General features: G+C 41.1%; 2 pseudogenes; both read right to left on the reverse strand.

The window, feature by feature from the left end:
- Nucleotides 1-1,240: 1,240 nt before the first annotated feature.
- Nucleotides 1,241-2,816, reverse strand: LOC105742619 (annotated as a pseudogene).
- Nucleotides 2,817-12,017: 9,201 nt separating this feature from the next.
- LOC111811992 overlaps nucleotides 12,018-14,419 on the reverse strand; it is a 42,915-nt pseudogene continuing 40,513 nt past the window's right edge.

Genomic DNA, 14,419 nt, shown 5'->3' on the forward strand with positions numbered 1-14,419 from the left:
TTATTTTTTGAGACAGGGTCTTGCTATATAGTTCAGACTGGCCTTGAGCTCACTATGTAACCCAGACTGCCATTTGTGCTATCTTCTGATTCTTCATTGATACTAATTTATCTAATATTATTAATCTTTGCATCCTATAGAATCTTTTGGACTGATGTTTTATGGTTTCTTGCTATTTTTAAGAGGGCTTCCATTTGATTATAGCCAACCACAATCCTGTCTTCTAGATTTGGTACTCTCCACATTGGTTGACTACTACATATACTCACTGTAGAATTTTTAATGTCCTGGACCTCTACTTGAGTCTTTTTTGTAGAATCCGGTTCTTTACTTTGTTGAGCATTCACGATTTCCATGTCATTTTTTAGTTCCTCTGTCTTTTTAAAATCTGTATCAATTCTAGATTCACTAATCATTTCCTTCATTATGGTCATAATCTCTTTACTATCAGTCTGTTTTGTTACTTCCACTGCCACCATTTCATAAAATTTAACTCACAGGTTTATTTCTTCCACCTCAATGCCCACTTGATTTGCCTTGGATGAGTTTGGAATTATGAGTTACATCTTGCTTCCCTATTTTTTTTTCTATTTTATTGTTTTTGTTTTATGCACTGAGGTTCATAACTTCTGGTATACAGCCTTATTACTAGTATCAACAACTCTTTAAGAAATGGCTACTTTTAAAAAATGTCTTGTAGGTGTAGCTGGTTTTTGGCTTTTGAGTCTGTTCCAAGGTCTTGCCTCAAGAATTTATTTATTTATTTATTTATTTATTTATTTTAATTATAAAGCCTTTATTACAAACCAGAGCAACATAAGACAAACACTTTCCTGACTCGGGGACTTGGAGACAGACAAAGTCCATTACACATTCCATGTGAGAGCCAGGCACAGTGACACATATATGAAATACCATCTATTACAGATTTAAAGCCAAAGATCAAGAAAGCCAACAAGTTCAAGGCCTGCCTGGGCAAAAAAAGCAAGACCTTCTCACAAACAGTCTTATGTGCAGCAATAGGTTCACAAACAAAACATGTCCTATAAGCCACCAAAGTATAGCTTGAGACCTCTTGGCTAATGAGAGGTCACTGCCTTACCTAAGACACCAGTCAGGAGATCTCATGGGTCTCATAATTCACTACAGATTGGATAAAGTGCAAATTCCTGCCTTCTCTGGGGATGCTTTAGTGAGTAAACTGGAGAAGTTGAGAGGGCTTCAGCCATAGGTACTGACAATGACTAATTCTTGAAACTTTTGAGCAAGTCAGAATGTGTAAAATAGTATTTGAAGTGTCCCACATACTTTGTATTCATAAGATATTCTCAAGTTCAACATCTAGCTGAAATTGTATTGAAAGCTCCCCTAAAGTCTTCCTGAAGCATGTGTTTTTTGGTGCCAAATGAGGTGGGAGCTTAAGCTGTAGGCTTTCCCACATTCACTGCACTCATATGGCCTTTCTCCAGTGTGAACCTTCTGATGCCAAACAAGGTGGGAGGTTCTGATGAAGTCTTTTCCACATTTGCTGCATACAAAGGCCTTTCACCAGTGTGAACCTTCTGATGCGCAATAAAGTCAGAGCTTTGACTAAATAATTTTCCACAATCAGTGCATTTAAAAGGTTTTGACTCTGTGTGAATTCTCTGATGCTTAAAAAGAGTGTATTTGTGGCCAAAAGATTTCCCACAATCACTGCAATCATAAGGATTTTCTCCAGTCTGTATACTCTCATGTTGAGCAAGTGTGGACTTGTGTCTGAAGACTTTCCCACAATCATTACACTTGTAAGGCCTTGCTCCATTGTGAACTCTCTGGTGTACGATTAAATTGGAGAGATGGCTAAAGTATTTCCCACATTCACCACACTTATACGGCATTTCTCCAGTGTGGATCCGTTTGTGCTGAGTAAGGTTGTCTTTTCGACTAAAGGTTTTTCCACATTCATAGCACTCATAAGGCTTTTCTCCAGTATGGATCCTCTGGTGTTGAACAAGTGTAGCTTTGCGGCTGAAGGCTTTCCCACATTCACTGCACTCATAAGGCTTCTCTCCACTAGGTATTTTCTGGTGCTGGGCAAGTGTATCTTTGCGGCTAAAAGCTTTCCCACATTCACTGCACTTGTAATGCAGTTGCCCACAGTGAAAGGCCTCTCTACTCTCAGCACTCCTGGTTGTTTTCCTCTTCCTGTGGGTGACTTTTTGCTGTTTACTAGCCAAACTGTTCCACTCCACCTCACATACAAAGGGCTTCTCTGATGAGTGAGGGTCTTCATAAACTATCCAGTTCTTTACCAATGAGGCTTTGCTTTCATCTCTTTGTGAAGGTCTCTCTACAATGTAATGTGCTAGATTTGGGTGAATGTTTGTCCTGAACCAGAACTGTCTCCCACGAGTTTCACATGTGTAAGTTTTAGGTCTGTGGTACGTTCCCTGGTGTTCATTCAAGTACAAGATATCTTTCAAGATTGCGCTACATATGTCACAAGAGTGAGGCACGTGGGAAGACAAACCTGCCTTGGCAGTACTAAAAGGTAATGCTGCTACAGAAACACTCTCCTCAGCAGGTGACTCTTCATCCTTCACTGCCTACCAACAACCAGGGCCCGTCCAAGCCCCTCCTGCGGTGGTTAGAGTCATGCCCTTTCAGTCTGGCACTCAGCGTTCTCCCTTACAATAGTTCAGCAACCATAAAGGATCTGCGCTGTCCCACGTCCGGGCTTCGGCGCACCCACACCTCAGGCGGAGGCGGAGACTCCCCGGAGCGGGCACCGCCAGCCTCTTTGTACCAAGGACACCGTCTACACTCGCTCCTTGCGCCTGTCAGGTCTGGAGCGACCAGCAGCCTGAGCCACCACTCTGATGGCTGGGCCACAGGGCCAACAAGATGTCCGAGGAGAGGACGATTCCCTGCCTCAAGAATTTAGTAAGCATGAAAGATTAGTGCCTGTTTTGCTAGGCACCAAGTTCTTTTACTAGACTATAGTATTGTTTGTGACCCCCCACACACACACCAGACGATTTGGGTGCACTGGTTAATACACTGTGTCAACTTGAGAAGTTTAGAGGTTTAATTAAGTGACTCAGCAGGGAGCCAGGGTTATTACTTTGTAAACATCCTCATCCTGTGGAAGAGGAGGTCATGGACATTGTGTGAGTTCTACACCTCACCCCAGGGTAGCCTGATTATAATGTAGGAAAGGAGAGAGGCCACAGCTGCTCCTCACTCTGCTGTTTTCCATTTACGTGAACTGCTGCCCTCTGCCATGGGCCACTCTGCCTTTGAGCCAGGTGAGTATGGACTGAAACCACCACTAATGGTGAGCTAAATAAACCTTTCCCTCATTAATTCTGCGTGTTGGGCATTTTGTCCCAGCAATGAGAGAAAGGTAACTGAACACTAGATACTGGTTTACAAGAATCACAACAATGCCACTTTGGCTAAAGTAATATAGTCTGTAATAACAACACCATTAAAGGACCAGGGAGATAGCTTGACGGTCTAAGCGCCTGCCTGACAAGCGCAAGGATCCAGGTTTGATCCCTAGTGCCACATGCTGCACCAGCCCTGTGACAAGCTGGCCACTGAAACTGGGCATGGTGGCACACGCCTGTAATCCCAGTGCTGGGGAGCCTGAGACAGGAAGATCGCTATGAGTCTGAATTGCATAGCAAGAGCCTGTATCAAATATATAAAGAAAGATTTTCTAAATTAAAAACATGAAGCTAATACTATAAAATAAACTGAGATAACTAATAAATTGCTACCTTTAACCATAGCTATAAAATTTTATAGTTGCATAACAAAATTAAAACAAATCAGAAATTGATATAGTAAATATCCACTCAGTAGTGAATATAATTGAGTGGATATATAGAGTAATTTTATCCTAAGGGGAAGAAGTTTCAAAGAAATAGGAGGAAAAACTAGAGAAAAGGGAAAGAGATTAGGAGCAAGGCTGAAGCAGGAAGGAAGACTACCCAAGCCTCAGGAACTAGTGAAGAAAACAGGAGGGAAGTGAAGAAACAAAAACACTAAACTTAAGATCTTCACACATGAAAAAACAAAACTAAAAACTTTTTCTGCATTATAATTATTTTTTTTTACTTTTAAAGATTACAAAATAATGATAGGCAAAAACAACATTACAAATGATATGAGACTACACTAAACAAAGTAATAGAAATTCTACAATGGTTGCTGTACTACATAATACTATCTTCAAATTAGTTGTTCAGACTATCAGATGTAAATGTGTAAGATTTGTTTAAAGAAACAAAATAAAACAATAACAAAGAAGTTATGAGAAATCGAAAAGAGGAAACATAATGAGTAAAACAAAACAAAACGAATAATTTATGCATTAACTGCTCCTTTCAAACCACAAGCAGAAATCGACAATACAGTTATCCAAACAATTCTGCATCTATCCCTAAGTATATCCTTTCCCCTTCTTTCATTTGTCCTCTTCCTCTTCCCAGTTTTTCCTTGCCATTGAACAATTTCTTTCCCATTCAAAGTGTCTGCTGTACCCTTTGGATTCTCATCACTATTTCAGGTTCTCACACTAGTGAGATAATATGATGTTTCCACATGTGGATCTCATTTATTTCACTTACTACTATAGTCTCCAGCTGCATCCATTTATCTATAAAAGCCTCAAAATTGTCTTTTGTATCCCTGAATGCTACTCCATTGTGTAAAAATAAATCTTTTCTATCCATTCCTCTCAAGTGATGGGCATTTGGGTTGTTTCCAAGATTTAGCCATGACAAATTGCGCTGCTATAAACATAGGTGCTATGGTATGATCATTTTAGTTCTTTTGGGAAAAAATACCTAGGAGGGGAATAGCTGGCTTGAATGGGACCTCCAATACTAACCTTGTGAGAAATCTCCGTCCTGATTTCTACAGTGGTTGTACCAGCCTATAGTCCCACCAACAGTGGAGAAGGGTTCCTTTTTCCAGCATTTGTTATTCATTGACTTCTTGATTATGGACATTTTTCTGTCTTAACATGGTATTTCAGCATTATTTTTATTTTTATTTATTTATTTTGCAGTTAATGAGGTTTACTGTAAAGCAACTTAGATGAATTCTGCTCTTTTTTTAGAGGTTCCTTTTTCTCCAAGCCTATCTGACACAGCTATGGTCCTCTCCCGCAGCATGTGTATCCAGGTCACAGTGCTCTCTTTTTTTAAATTTTTTATTAATTTTAGTGAGAAAAAATAGCAATGAAACAGTTTCAAAACAGGTTAGTAGGACAGTTACAATAATTAATACATTGCATATTGTTGTCTTCATAGTAGTTATTCACAGTACAAGATGCATACATGATCTCTTGTCTAAACAACATTAGTACAAATCTTTCTTCTCATTGAACCGAGAGAAAGTAGCTGTATATCTGTCCTATTCTGTATATACAGATATATTTTTTCACTACAAAATGGTCTTTCATTTATATCCACCCCTTTTTTTGTCAGAGATGGGTGTTCCACTGCAGTTGGAGAAGCTGTATTTGGAGAAGTCTTTAAAGGACATTTTCATACTTGCCACCAGTTCAAATATTGTAGGTACTTGAACTCAGCAAAATATCCCAATATGGTCCGAAATAGTAGTGAGTTATCAGCAGAGCGGGCAATTGTCAGAAGTTGTTGATTTGAGCCTTTTATAACTCAGCATATTAATATGGCATTACTTTTTTACCTCATGGTTATGTTTTGCTGGATGGTTAAGACCAAAATAAAGCAAGACCTATATAACTAAAAATGTAACATTTGGGGCCAAGGAGATGGCTCAGTGGAATAAGCACTTGCCTGGCAAGCACAAGGGCCTGAGTTCAATCCCCAGTTCCACCAAAATAAATAAATAAATAAATAAATAAATGTAGCTTTTGTATCTGACAAGGTCAGTCAAATTAACCTTGAAACCATATAGAGCAGCTTGTAGATCCTTTGTCAGTGTCAGCCATGTGGATGAGTCATGGCCATTGCTTGACCAATTTGCTCTTTGTGAAAGCCTGAGAAATTTTTTCTGTCTAGGTGACTCTCCTTAGGCCCACTCTACACCATCGGTCACTTTCCTCAGTGGCCCCCCCATAATCTCCTTGATCAGAAAATTTGGGACACCACTGAGTTATAGGATGTCACAGTAGAGGTTCTCTTATGTCCTGAGTCTTCACTGACCTTGAAGGGCTAGGGCTAAAATAATGGCTATCCTTGTAGCCTTTTTTTCCCTCTAATTTTTGATCTGCAAACTTTAGTTGTTAAGCATCCCTAAAATCTTTCATAGTAATGAAAAACTTTTTTTTTTTTTTTTTTAAACTGGAGATTAAACTCAGGCCCTTGCACTTGCCAGGCAAGCGCTTATTCTACTGAACCATCTCCTCAACCCCTGAAAAACATTTTTTAAAAACAATCCAAAAGTAAAGGAAAAATATTCTTTGATTTGAAGGCTTCTGGAGCCTACAGCTTGTTTGTGTCCAGTTCAGCTCACGCCCCTGCCATTGCTGGTAGACTACAGATGCAGTCAGTGTTCTGATCTGTCTGGCTAATTCCAGCAAGCATGCGGTAGGATGGCGGGGCAGGGGGCATTTCTGATGCTTTAAATCCACAGAAGCTCAGGCTGATCCCGGCCTCTGCCCATGGTTATGGACCTTGAGTCATCCAGTCTACAACCACCAAAATGTCTCTTGCTGTCCTGACTATGGCTTCCTGACTCTGGACATCTCCTGTGGCTGTGCCTCACCCAGTAACTGTGAGGTTTCAACACTAGGGGCCCTGAGATAAAGCCAATCCCTGACTGCTTTGAGTCCCGGGCTTGGTTAGTCCCTCTCTAAAATGGCATCCAACCAAGTACCCTCTTCAGGGGTCACGGCAGCCACTTGGACTGAAGTCACTCAGCAGCTGTTGTAGCATCTGCTGTTCCATTCCACTGATGTGCTTCTCCCTGGAGGCCTCTGTGCTGAAGAGAATACTTGGCTTGCCACGTGTAGATATCTGCAGAGATTGTGCTCTTATTCATATTAAAGTCCTACATGCTTGCTACTCCGACCCTGTGCCTTCAGAAAGATGGATACTGCCCCCCTCCTTGTCCAATGGCTAGCATGGGCAAGCCGTGAACTTGGGCACCATTGACCCCAATCCCTATGAATCTTTAATTCACTACTGATGGCCCAGCTCTGCCCAGGCCACATGTCCTGTCTTAAACTGTTTTCAGGTCTCCCCCACCTATAGAATGTGCCAGAAGGGTAAGCACTGAGAGATTGAGGAACGCCTGGTCCAGCTCGGCCGGGCTGCTTACTGCTCTGATCTCCTGCATTCGCTCCGACGTGCCGCCTCACTACAGCACTTCTTCTGGATGTTACGCACTTTTAGTGGCCCGGCCACTCTACCCTCCCAGCCTTGGCCTAGGCTGGCCCTTTAGCTCTGGTTTGATCAGGCGCTTCCTGCTGCTGCTGCTGAGGTTCCTGCTCCCAGCCCACTACCACTGTTCTTCAGGCAGCTCCGGGTAGCAGCCACACCCTCTGTACTGAGGACCTGATCCTGGCTTCTCAGTTTCAAGGTTGTAAGAAGCACTACAAATAAAAGCTTTTGACTCAGAATCTAGTTTTTCTTCAGTTTTTACAAATGTTCCTTATTTTTCTTAAGTATAACATGCATGCAGAAGGTTAATAATTCAAAGTACTGGGCATTACAAGATGAATACATGAGGGAAATCCATATGATTTCTGATAAGTACACTTACTGTCCTCCCCAAAAGTAGCCCCTATCTGACTTTTCACACATTTGGTTAGTTCTTTCCTGTTTTTGAACTAGATTCAAATGGAAGCAAAGTCTAGTATACTTCAAATTTCTTTTTTCTTTTTTTCAGAACTGGGGATTGAACTCAGGCCCTTGTGCTTGCCAGGGAAGCACTTATTCCATTGAGCCATCTCCCCGGCCCCTTCAAATTTCTTTAATTGCATGATAAATATATTTTACACCAAATTTACTCATATTAAATATTACATATTTTTCAGTGCATTTGTAGTGTTGCACAAGCTATCTACTTGCATAACTTTGCTTCATCATGTACATCAGAAACTCAGTACTTCATCCTCTTTGCTGTCGTGTATTCTATGATATGAGTAAGCCATAATGTATTTGCCTATTTGTCTACTACTGGTAGATATTTTCACTCTGGGGTCTAGATCTACAGATGGGGTATATGTGTCACACACATATAAGTACTCATAAATTCACTGCATATACCACTTACTTATAAACATTTAAACTTCTATACAAAAATAGAATAATATAATTGTATATTCTATACAATAATAGAATAATATAATTCTATTCTAATAATAGAATAATATACCCATCAATCAGCCTTAACAATTACTAATATATAATCAATTTTATTTCATCTCTTCTTTCTCTTCGGTGTAACTTCATTGTGTCTTTTAGTCCTAAGAACTGAATCTGGGTGCTCCCAAATAGATGAGGCTACAGTAGCTATGATCACTAGCATGTGGCACTGTACATGGCATACTTCTAATTATTTCGAAACAAATACTAACATATAATTTTATCGCTAAGTATTTCAATGTATATCTCCAAATGATATGGGGTCATTTTAAAGAACCATAGAACATCTCATTTAAAACATTAATGTAATTTCTTAATGTCATAGGTTCTTTTTTTCTTTTCTTTTCTTTCTTTTTTTTAAAAACAGAGTCTCACTCTGTAATTCAGGCTAACCTTACTATGCAGCCCTTGCTAGCCTCAAACTCACAGCAATATTCCTGCCTCAGGTTCCCAAGTGCTGGGCTTACAGTTGTACACCATGAAGCCTAACATCATAGCTTTTTAATAACCAGTTTCCATTCACATTTCTTTATCACATATATTTTTGTGTATAATCCATCTCATTTCTGTAAAATAGACAATGATGAAAATGTATGTTTCTAAAGTCCAGAAACTGCAATTGATTTGCCATTCTCTCTCTCTCTCTCTCTCTCTCTCTCTCTCTCTCTCTTCCTTTCTTTTTTTTAAATTTTATGTATTTAGTGCAAGGTCTCAATATGCAGCTCAGACTCATAGCAGTGCTCCTGTTTCAGCCTCTCCAGAGCTGGGATTACTGGCATGAGCCACCACCATGCCCTGGGGTGGGGCCAGCACAACATGTGATGCTGGAATCATACCCAGGTCCTTGTGCTTGCCTATACCATTTTCTTTTAATGTTCTCTCTCTCTCTCTCTCTCTCTCTCTCTCTCTCTCTCTCTCTCCTTATTCCTTGTAAACTTTTGTGAAAGAGACTGATTGTCATGTAGAGTTTCCTGCATTGTGGATTTTTCTGACTGTACCCCAGGCCATTACTGAATAATCCCTTTGTCTCCTGTATTTCACCTAAATTAGTAGGTAGGTCTAAAGACTTCACCAGATTCATGTTCTGTTTTTAAGACTGCATCATAGCTGGTATTGTGTATTTCTGTCAGAGACCTCCACCTGGGGTCTCTCTCTCATAATGTCACTAACCATGGCTGCTCATATATAGATTATTAGTGACTATAACCCCTTATGATCATTGCTCAGAACCACTAATTCATTATTGGCAACACTCTAATTTTGTCACTACTTATTCACTTCGTACCTGGAATGCCTCTATAAAGAGATTCTTCCCTGTCTACAACATGTTTCCTCAAGATACAAGTAATCCTAGAAATGAGAAGTCCTCCACAGTTCTCTCCTTCTGGGTTAGGGTTTATGTCTAGCCAGCCCCCAGGAGCCTCCTGAAATCATGTGCGGAGCTGCTGGAAGATGGCTGCATGACAAGGGCACTGTTGCTGGCTTCCTGTTAGGAGGAGAGGCCCGGTCAGAAGAGGCGGTCCCTGGGGCACGGCCTCCAAGGCTTCATCCCCTCCCCAGCCCCTTCCTTCACTCCCTGCTTCCCTGCCACCTGACAGGAGTGGCTTCTCCTGTGCTGTACTGTCCTGCCTTGGAGCCAGTCTTACTCCCCAAACGTGAGCCAAAGCAACCCTTTTCTCCTTCAAGTTGTGTCACGTATTGTGTCTCAGCGGTGAGAAAAGTGGCTAAGACACTTTGCTTTTAGGTTTTTAGGATTCCAGGGCAGTTCCCTGAGCCCTCCGAAAGTTAACCGTGGAGGTGACTTTTTATTGTCAGTATTCTTATGAACTGCTAGGTACTTTATAAGGCAGACATTTCTGTCCTATTTCACAAAAGAGAAAACTGAAGCTTGCAAAGTTTAAATAAGTTGCCCAAGGAGACAGAGCTAGACATAGCAGGTGGCAGTCTCAGGACAGAAGCCTGGGTCTCAATGGACCCTCGTTTTTTTGTTTTTTGTTTTTTTTAACATTTATTTAGTGTGTGTGTGTGTGTGTGTGTGTGTGTGTGTGTGTGTGGCCAGCTCAGCCCACCAGGGGGCGCGGCTGGCTGGCATGTGGTGCTGGGGGATCGAACCAGGGTCCCTGTGCTTTGCCAAGCTTGTTCCAAGTAGGTGCTTTAGACCACTGAGCCATCTCTCCAGCCCTGGACCCTCGTTTTTAAAAGTATTTTGATTTGTTACTTCTCAAATTATGAAAGGAGTGTCTTAAAGTTTATGGGCTTTTTGTAACAAAAGAGAGATATATAAATAAAACTATCTTTTGCTGTATCTTTTATTACAGTCCTCTGAGAGAATTAATGTTCTAGACTGGAGCATATCTTTTCCCCCCCCTTCTTTATCCATCTAAAAGCATAGAACATTTAGACAGGATTTTATTTATTTATTTATATTTATTTATTTATTTATTTGGTGGAACCAGGGATTGAACTCAGGCCCTTGCACTTGCCAGGGAAGCATTTATTCCACTGAGCATCCCCCCGGCCCCTAGACAGGATTTTAGTTTAGTTGTTTTCTATGAAGTAAATAGAACAATGTCACATTTTTCTACACCATTAAATATGTTATCATACTTCCTTACAAGTTACTACAGATGTGAAGTTTCTCCTTATTTCCTGTGCTTCAAATAAACGCGGAGAGAAAGAATATCAAACAATTGAGCTCAAGTCAAGCCAGGAGTGTGTTCTTACCACTCTTTGCATCTTATTTGCATGCATGCTTCTCTTCCATACTTGCCAGCCCTTCCCCGCACTCAGAAAATCTAGTCTCTAGTCGTGTGATTGCTTCCACACGTCTCGTCTTTTCCAAATAAATATATGTAAAAAGCATACGTTTTCATCATTGTGTTTTACAGAAATGAGATGGATCATAAACACTGCTTTACAGAGCAGTGTTCTCAGGAATACCTCATGGAAATTCTCCATGTCAATCAGTGAGTTCTTGTTCATTACTAAGAGGGCTACATAGGATGCATGCCAACATTTATTCAATCACTCAGTCCCACAGTGACGGGCTCCTCTGCGTCTACTTTTGCCATTATAACTCACTAATGGCAACAAATTGCTACCCTTAATATTCTCATACCTATGAGCTTATATAGGTACTTGTCCAACTTGAAATTAATCTGTTAGAGTTGAGATCTGAAACATCCCCCCAAAGTCTCTTGTATTCAGATGCGCCGCTTTTGGAAGTTGATTGGATCAGAGACATGTTATGCTCATCAACGGACTAATCGATTGATGAATTCACAGCTGAATACCTATTAGGAGAGAGCAGATTCAGGTTGAAAGAGGTCGTCGCTGGGGGCACGAGGTGGGATCTGTGTTCTTGTTCCTGTTCCCCGTTCTAGCTGCCATGGGCCAAGCAGCTTTCCCAGGCTGTACCCTTGGGCCAGCTGATCACGGGCTGAACTCTCTGAAGCCCTGAGCCAAGTAAACCTTTCTTCTTTAAGTCATGAGTGTCAGGTATTTTTTTCTGTTTTCTTCCACGCCCCCCCCAGGCCAATTTACGTCTATTTGCTGATAACTCTAAATAAACGGACTTCAAACACAGTAGAAGTTAAACAGCCTGTGAGGTGGAGCCATTCCTTGCCAACAGCTGTCGGTGTGAAGAGTTCAGACCTCAGCTCTGCGCTAACAGCAGGTAGGTAGGCCTGCTCCTTCCGGCCTCCGGGAGCCGAGGAGCTGCTCGCTGGTCTCGTAGTCGTGCTTGCTATGTTTCCACAGCTTCCAGTCATTGATACGCTCGCAGATCGCGTCTGCGCCTTGGTCGAGCGCGCGCTCGAAGAACAAGGCGCCCACAGCAACGGCGAGGGCGCAGGTGGAAGTCCTGCGAAACAGCAAGGAGTACAGCCTCGCAGCAAGAGTCAGAACAGCCAGGTTTCCTCACTGCTGAAGTCCCCGCCACCGCCTCAGGTATTTTTTTTCAAATGACAGGAAAATCACTAATACAGGACCGGTGAGATAGTTCAGTGGTATGAAGCGCCCACTTAGACAAATTTAGGCAGGCACAAGGGACCACGGTTCAATCCCTGGCACCACATGCCACGCCAGCCCCACCCTCAGGGTGGTCTGAGCCAGCCAAAAAAAAAAAAAAAAAGAACTAATACAGTTTCCTTGTTATGTGTTCTAAAAACTTCCATGATCTAATAAAAGGTATGTATGTAGTCTTGCATTCCTGTTAACAAAACATAAATTTTGGGGAAATTTTTATTATAACCACAAATATCCAGAATTTTTGATAAAAATGAAGGCAAGAAAAACAATTGGAATGAACTAAACACATAATAATTTATGAATTACGTGTATGTCTTTATTTTATCATTTTCCCACTATCAGCAACCTATCAGTAGAATAGCTAACTATTTGCAGTATTCTTTAGACTTGGACATCTTTGATATTTTTCCTACTTATAGTCATGCAAAATCCATAAGTCATCACATATCTTTTCAACTTTTTGTTATAAGCTACCCTCAGCCAGAGCAAGAGGAGAGAGCACTTCTTTTAGAAGCTTGTTTTGCAGCTATATTTAGACATATGGCAAGTAGACCTCAATGTGTTCTCTTGAGGGGAGACTGATCCACTTTGTGCCCCAACTATGATCATTCGTCCATTTATTCTTTATTCATTCATCACGTCTTCTGTGAGCCAGGATATAATTCTATTCATTTAACCAACAGCGTCATTACAGAGCTGAAGCCTAGGCGAAGTACTAAGGATATTTTGCTTAGTCAATTGTACAAGGAAGTTGAACTCAGTGACAAAGATAGAAGAATAGGGAAATAATTTAAAGAACAAGAATAGGACACTTCAACATGGGAGGGATGGGGGAGTGTCACTGAGGTAAAAGCGACATGCTGGGTAGGACTTCCTGAGTGAGTTCAGGAAGTGTTGACCCTGGTCCCAAAGATGTCAGTGCTCTGCATATGTATACCTAGAGTACACAGTTTATAATTCAAATATATATTATATAATATAAATGTAGTTCATATATTACAATTATGATATATAACAAATAAATATATGTAAATATATAATATCTTATATATAGTAAATATATATGATAAATAAATTTTGAACCATAGAAAAAGCACAACTAACAATGAAGTCTAAAGTTAGAAAGGATTTACTTTTAGATTCTTAGCACTCAGCTAAAATAATGATGAAACCTGTGGAAAAAGGTAGGAATTTGGGAAGAAAGAAAGGATAAGGGGCTTGAAAAGAAACCCGACAGCCTGGGGTTATGAGGCCGGTGGGTGCTAATGTAAGCAATAGAGTGTCTAAAGCAGGAAGCAAAGGGGAGCAAGCTCTGGCTGCTTCAGGGGCCTTTGGAGATGGACACGTTGGTTTCTGGAAAGCCTAACTTGACAGGGAGCCTAGATTCTGGCCCAACCAGCAAAATGAAGTCAAGATGGAGCAACTGGCAGGTAAATTTGCCTTGGCTGATTATTCTAGCCATAGGAATGACGCACCTGAGCCACCCCTCAGCCGCAGGGTGATGAAGCCTACCCACCTGTGTTATCTCACTAGCACTGTGCTGTTGGACGAAAGTTTTTCCAGAGTCCCAGACCACCCAGCTGCTCTAATGCTGCAAGTACACACAGGAAAGAGTTTGCTTAGGTGTCTTTCAGACCCTGCTATGTCAACCTAGAAAATTCCCTGAAGCTGTCATTGCCCACAGTGCCTAACTCTCCCACACCTACACCTTCCATAACCTCATCTCTGTAAGACAGCAGCCAAGATTGCTAGAAAGTTCCTGCTCCTGGTAATGCGCCCTGACAAAGTGCAAAGCAGAGAAGCTTCCAATCGATTCTTCTTAGAGATGAGTTCTAACACCCACTGTGGCAAAGGCTGTTCAGCTTTGAGAAAAATAGTAGAAAACAACTTTGAGTTAATCTAAAGAGGGAATCTGAGCTGATCCAGTGATGAAACCCCAAATAGGAACTCTTAGACTAAAAACTGGATTTTCCTCATGTGGATAAATCCTCCACATTCTGGCCTTAGCTATTTCCTTCTGTTTGTACAAGCAAATGTGA

This window comes from Octodon degus, unplaced genomic scaffold, assembly GCF_000260255.1.
Source record: "Octodon degus isolate 3935 unplaced genomic scaffold, OctDeg1.0 scaffold00062, whole genome shotgun sequence".
Lineage (NCBI taxonomy): Eukaryota > Metazoa > Chordata > Mammalia > Rodentia > Octodontidae > Octodon > Octodon degus.